Source organism: Nannospalax galili, unplaced genomic scaffold (genome assembly GCF_000622305.1).
Source record: "Nannospalax galili isolate Female #2095 unplaced genomic scaffold, S.galili_v1.0 scaffold266, whole genome shotgun sequence".
Taxonomy (NCBI): Eukaryota; Metazoa; Chordata; class Mammalia; order Rodentia; family Spalacidae; genus Nannospalax; species Nannospalax galili.
In genome coordinates, this window is record NW_008355390.1 from 1598415 (window position 1) to 1604654 (window position 6240).

A 6240-nucleotide genomic window follows, 5' to 3' on the forward strand; every position below is an offset into this window, starting at 1 on the left:
TTATTTAGCTAGTGATCCATCAGCGTAGCTGTGGATTGGCCAGGGTCTGATGAGGACCTTCTAGCTACAGTATAATGTTATGGATGTAATCATGATGAGATCAAGCATGGGTAGAAGAAATTACAAGATAAGACAGGAAGCCAGGTGGGTCTAGATTCAGGCTTGCTCTTTTCATAGCAACATGCATTCATGGGAACTAACCAGAGTCCCATGAGACCTATATTAATCCCTTCAGAGCACAACATCCCTAGTGACCAAGTCACCTATCACTAGGCCTCGTCTCTCAAAGGGTCTACTACCTTTCAACACTGTCACACTGAGGACCAAGCTGTTAGTATATAAACTTTTGAGGACGTATTCAAACCATAGCACCTGGACCAGAATATTCAGATTTTGTGTATTCAGGAAAGATCTTTAGAAGGCATATAACATCATTAAAAAGTAAAATGGGATTACCAGGCTGGGTAGCTGTAAACCACAGGATGCTGCAGGCTAGGAAGCATGTGGAGCTTCTCTAGGGTGCACCAGCAATGGGCCGCTTTTGCTACAATATGCCATTTCTTTGATGCAGTCCCTTGGCAAGCTTGCTGCTGTGACATCAATAAAACTTCAAGGACTACATAAACCAGTGTGCAGTTAACTGAGTGACAGTGGAGACCATGTCGTTAAAGTAGAAGACACATGGCATTTTCTTGACACAAATGGGTGCAGAAAGTACACTCCTCTCATACTTGCCTCCCAGTTGGATTTAGACAAGTAACTGCCACTCAATTTCATCAAAAGGAACCCGTGGCAAATGTGAAACTGGCTATTGATGGCATGCTACCCAAAAACCTGTACAGAAGAATGATGATGCAAAGGTTGCATCTTTTTCTGGATGAGGATATTTATTTCAGAATATATCCTTAAGAATTTAGTGGAAGAGCTTCCTCAGTCACAGAAAGTGCCTAGACCTCAGATGAGTGTACCCAGAAAGAAACAGAGGCTTTCCCAAGGGTGTGGTATCCACCTCAAGAGTGTCAACTGTAGGAGACTAGAAATGCCAGAGAATAACAGGAAGAGCCGAGGTCTTCCTGAGTGTGGACCTGGGACAGAGCCGAGCAGCAGCTGTAGTTCACCTTGGGGAATGCTCAGGAAGTGCCAGGCCTCAGTGGGCAATTGCAATAGAACATTCTATTTTATAGACTATCCTATTATATAACCTGATTTGAATACTATAAATGTTAATAAAATTGCTAAGGCTCACAGAACAAAGTTGAACAAGGGGTAGAGAGAATACAAATGCATCTCTCATCTCATCAATGAAGCTTCCTCATGCAACAGAGGGCAATGAACACAAAAAGCCACAAATAGCCAAAGTCTAGAGAATAAGAATCTACAGAGTATGGGTCCTTGGACAGTACTCCTATAATAAACTCCACCCACTCAGGGCTCCAGAACCATTGTGGAAGAGGAAGCAGAAAGATTACAATAGCCAGGGGAGGTGGTGCATGACCATATGGAAACAGAACCTTACAGGATCCTGGGACCTTTCTTATATGAAATCCATAGCAAGTGGTATAGGCCCCATGCAAACGCAAGGAGACAAAACCCAGCATAGAACTGTGAAAATGGGCAGCAAGCCCCAATATTAGCTAAAGTACCATTGGCAGTTGATTACTGCTGTGTGAGGCAGAGCTGATCCTTAAGAGAGTGACTAGATATACAGACTATAACCAGTGGATGAACTTAAACTGAGGGATGTCTGGGTACACTAACTTTACTTGTGACTTCATAGACCTTAACATAAATGACAGAGTGCATGAAATCCAGTGTATGTGGGGGGTATGGGAGAGTGAGAAGGGGAGGAGGGAACATAAAGATGATTAAAATGTTTTATATGAAATACACAAAAATTCAATAAAAATTTTGAAAGTTGCTTACTTGGTAAAATATCTAAAATAAAATATAATGGATGTAGGTTGATGATAGGATGAAAAGGTTAGGAAAAGGTAGGGACTCAGCATCAGATACAGACTTTTGGCTTGGGAATGTAAGGGGATAACAGAGTCTTTGTTAAGAGAGGAAACAGATAGTGGTATAGTTGGAGGTGGAGATGCTGAGTTAGTCAATGATAAATGCCCAGCAGTTTAATAAAATTGGACCATAGGAAACTTACATCCTCTTGAAACTTTGTTCCTGCTGATATCTCACTCAGTAGATTATCCTTCTATTCTGTAATTTCAAGATGCTGTTTGGGATTTCACTTGTATGAGCATCTCTTCTCTCCTGTCTTACAAATCTTTCCTGAAGTCTATTTTTTCCCACTAGTTTTAGTGGAATTTCTCTTTAGCCCATCCTGGGTATATCCCTCATGAAAGCAGTGAAGCCTGTTTTCAACCACACTCTTTCTAAATTGGTCTTTGCAAACAGCAATGGCCAGCTTATGGCTAATGCCATCTTGTTCTTAGCTGTGAGCAGGCCAGAGGTGATATCTTGTAATGAGCAGTGTTCTAGTTTCTTTCCAATAGCTGTGACAAAACACTCTGACCAGTACCAACTTTGGGAGAAAGGTTTTATTCGGCTTATGTCTCCTGAGTCACAGTTCATCCCTGAGAGAGCCCAAGGTAAGAACCTAGGGCAGGAAACTGGAATGTAGAAGCTGAAGTAAAGGCCACAGAGGAACAATGCTTACTGACTTGGCCCCCTGGCCCGTGCTTAACCTGCTTTCTTATGCAATACAGAACTACCTGCCCGGGGATGGCACTGCCCACAGCGGGCTGGGCCCTTGTACATCATTCAGCATCAAGAAAATGTCCCACAGACATGGCTACAGGCCAGTCCAGTAGAGACATTTCCCCAATTGAGGCTCCCTCTACCCAGGTATGTCAAGTTGGCAAGTAAAGCTATCTAGCACAAGCAGCCAGGACATAGCAAATATCTAGTGGATGAAAATTGTTATTTTTACAGTTAGACTGGATTGATGTTTTCAAAGTTGCAGCTAAATTTACTTTTTCTCAAGAATTATGTTAGCAATTTATTGATTTATAAAATAATGGCATTTCCTTTCCTGAAAAATTAGAAAATAGTAAGAAATAGAACTGGTCTAGGAAAGTGACAGAAGTCAGCTCTTCTCTAGGATCTATGACCTCTCCAACCATATGTACTTGGCTATGTTTATAGTACCATGCATGAGTCCCCTCCCATTGAGCAGACCTTAAGTCCAATTTGACAGCTGTTGATTACCCCCAAGAAAAAAATGCCGCTGCTGCACCAGGAGAGATAATTTGCTAAGCTGGTCACTGTTGTGGTCCATAGGCTTTACAGGTGGATGGAACCATTGATTAGATTTCTTTCTTGGAGTTTTGTAGGACACCTTCTGATACAATGAGACCTAGTCTTCTAGGAGGAGGCTTTTTAAAAATTATGATATTTATTGTGGGGTGTGTGTGTGTGTGTGTGTGTATGATGTGTCTGTTGTGGGTGCCATGTCAAGTGTGTATAGGTCAGAGGACATCTAATGGGAGTTGATTCTCTCTTTCCACCACGTGGGTCCCAGGGATCAAAATCACATTATTAATCTTGGCAGCAGACCCCTTTACTTTCTGAACTATCTTGCTGGCCCAGAGTCACTGTATTTCTTAAGTAATTTGTTTTCAATGTATATTTTTAATAGAATTTTGTATTGCATTTCATACAATACATTTTAATCATATTTGGGTGACATGCCCTATCTGCACCCCCATAGCCTGCCCACAGAATTTCATGCATTCGGTCATATATGTCAAGGCTCATTGAGTCATGTTTGTGTACCCAGATGTCCCTTGGTGTGAGTTCATCCACTGGAGCTTGTTCAACATATCTAGCATAACTCCCTTAAAGAAGATCAATACTCCTTCACCCAACAATGATCAGTTTCCAATACTGCCTCAGCTAAGGTTGGGACCTCCTGCCCATTTCCCTAATTCTATCCTGGGTTTTGCCTGATAGCATCTGCATGAGTCTTCTGCATGCTGTCGCCATTGCTGTGAGTTCTGAGCCTGGAACTTCCCAGAATCCTGGAAGACTCTTATTTCTCATGGTCATGTATCAACCCTGGCTTTAAGGAATTTTTGTATCTGAAAACCTATCATTAAAGCAACTGGAAGAATTGGAACATATAAACTCCATAAAAAATTGTTTGACTAAACATTTCACCTTTCAAATGTTTGTTTCATTACAGGGATAGCTGAAAGCACTCAAATTGCCTTGGAGGGGATGATCGGCAGTTTCTTCCCAATTTTCTGTTTTCCTATGGTTTCCCAGATACCTGGTAATCTTTAGCAAGTAATAGAAATGAAGAATAAGGGTCATTTACTAACTGACATGTTAGATTTACAGTCTAGTAGTTGCAAAGAATTAGTGGTGTATTCATATTTCAATAGCTCACAGCATAAAAGGCAGGGCTATCATGATGAGCACACTCTTAAATCATAGATTCGTCTCAGTGTAAAAGGGAATATGCTTTAATAGAACAGTGTGACCTACTCTTTCAGTCTCTTTCAAAGGAAGGAACAAAGTCTACAAATGAGATATGATACGTTACTTTTCATTTTTCCCCACTTTGCTTTGTAAAAGAGCATTTCTGCTTTGTAGACACTTTGAATTTTGAAAGCCAAGCTTTACCATGTGGACAGTTGTAATCATATATGCCCAGATTTAATCCTGCATCACAGCCAATAACTCTCACTCTCTCAAGCAGAAAAACCACCAGGCAGTGTGAAAACTGTTAGTATACCAGTGCTCTCTGAAACATGACACTTATAGCTGGACTGAAAGAATATTTTTAGGGTTCACATAAGGGGTGCATTTAACTGTGTTTTTAATTTGAATATTATAACACAAGGATCAATCCTATTTATATTTCCAAATAAACCTTTAAGTTGATAAGAGGACTACAGGTGCAATTCTATATTAGCTCTGAAGAAATAAATGATGCATTACTTTAATAGACAACAGATGGAAAGAGAACTGGGTCCTTGCATATCTGAAATACTTACTCATAGCCTCTCCTTTTTCATGGAGAAGCTCTAAAGAAAATAAATGGCAGCACATAATGGAGTCCCCTGTGATACTTTGAAGTGTTGAGTCAGAAGGTTCAGAAGGAATGATTGTCCTTTTAACATGAGGTCATCTGTTTTTGTATTTTCTCCCGTACTGTTCTCACTGACCCTATGTCCTTTCAAACATAATTTAACACAAGTTCACTCAGTTAGGTTGTTTCTAACTATAGGATTAAAAGCAGCAAATGACCAGCTACGTAAACATACAAAAGGAAAAAAGAAAGAAAGAATAGGTATCAGTGCCCAGTTAAAAATGCTTGCCCACATTATTTCTAGGATCCCCTCAGAAATTTCTAAAATTTCTATACTCTGTTGACAATGTTGAGCCTAATGTGATGATTTGTTCTCTTTTTCAGACCTGAGGAAGAACTGATCTTTTCTAACACATGGAATTATTTCTCCGGGTCAAAACCATATTTTCTAAAGTGAAATTTCTGTGATTTAGAACAGAGCCTTACTAAGTCACTGTGTACTGGACGGGTTGGGTAGGGACATGAGTAGGGACTGAGAAAAAGCTGAACCATTTGGCCAGGGACTATTTGGTGTTCCAGAAGAGCCAAATACCCCAATAAAATAAGTTAAAATTATTCTTCTTTTCATTCCCCTTTAACATGCAGTTTCACACAGTGGCCATTGACAATTTTAACCACTTTTCCTTGCCACCTGTGTGGTCTTTTTGTGTATCGACTGATGAATGAATCCTTGCTTTTCTCTTCCCTTCTTCCTTTCTCCTCTCCTCCGATTTCCTTCCACAGTCCTACTACCCAGGGGATGTTTCCTTTTGAGTAAATTATGTAAAGCATCTTGCTTTACAGCCTGACCTAATGGCAACAATTATAATCGTCCTCTGAGATTGTTCTAATTATTAAATGAGTTGATGCATCTAAAGGGTTTGGATTACCATATGACAAGACTTTTTAAAAGACATTTATTTTTATGAGTTACTTATTTCCAACCTCTTGTTCTAATTTCATGAGAAGTCTATAAATCTACTCTTATAAAACCATTAAATGGATTAAAAAATGAAGAATAAGATGGCAAAGTTCCTTTTCCTTTTTCTCATGACATGCTACTTTACAGAGGCTACAATTTCATGTATACAATTTTAATTGTTTCATTTTATTTAATCGTTTGAAGTTCTGGCACATATCTCTTTTTT

General features: G+C 39.7%; 1 pseudogene; it reads left to right on the forward strand.

The window, feature by feature from the left end:
- Nucleotides 1-501: 501 nt before the first annotated feature.
- On the forward strand, nucleotides 502-1029 carry LOC103749706 (annotated as a pseudogene).
- The last annotated feature ends 5211 nt before the right edge of the window (nucleotides 1030-6240 follow it).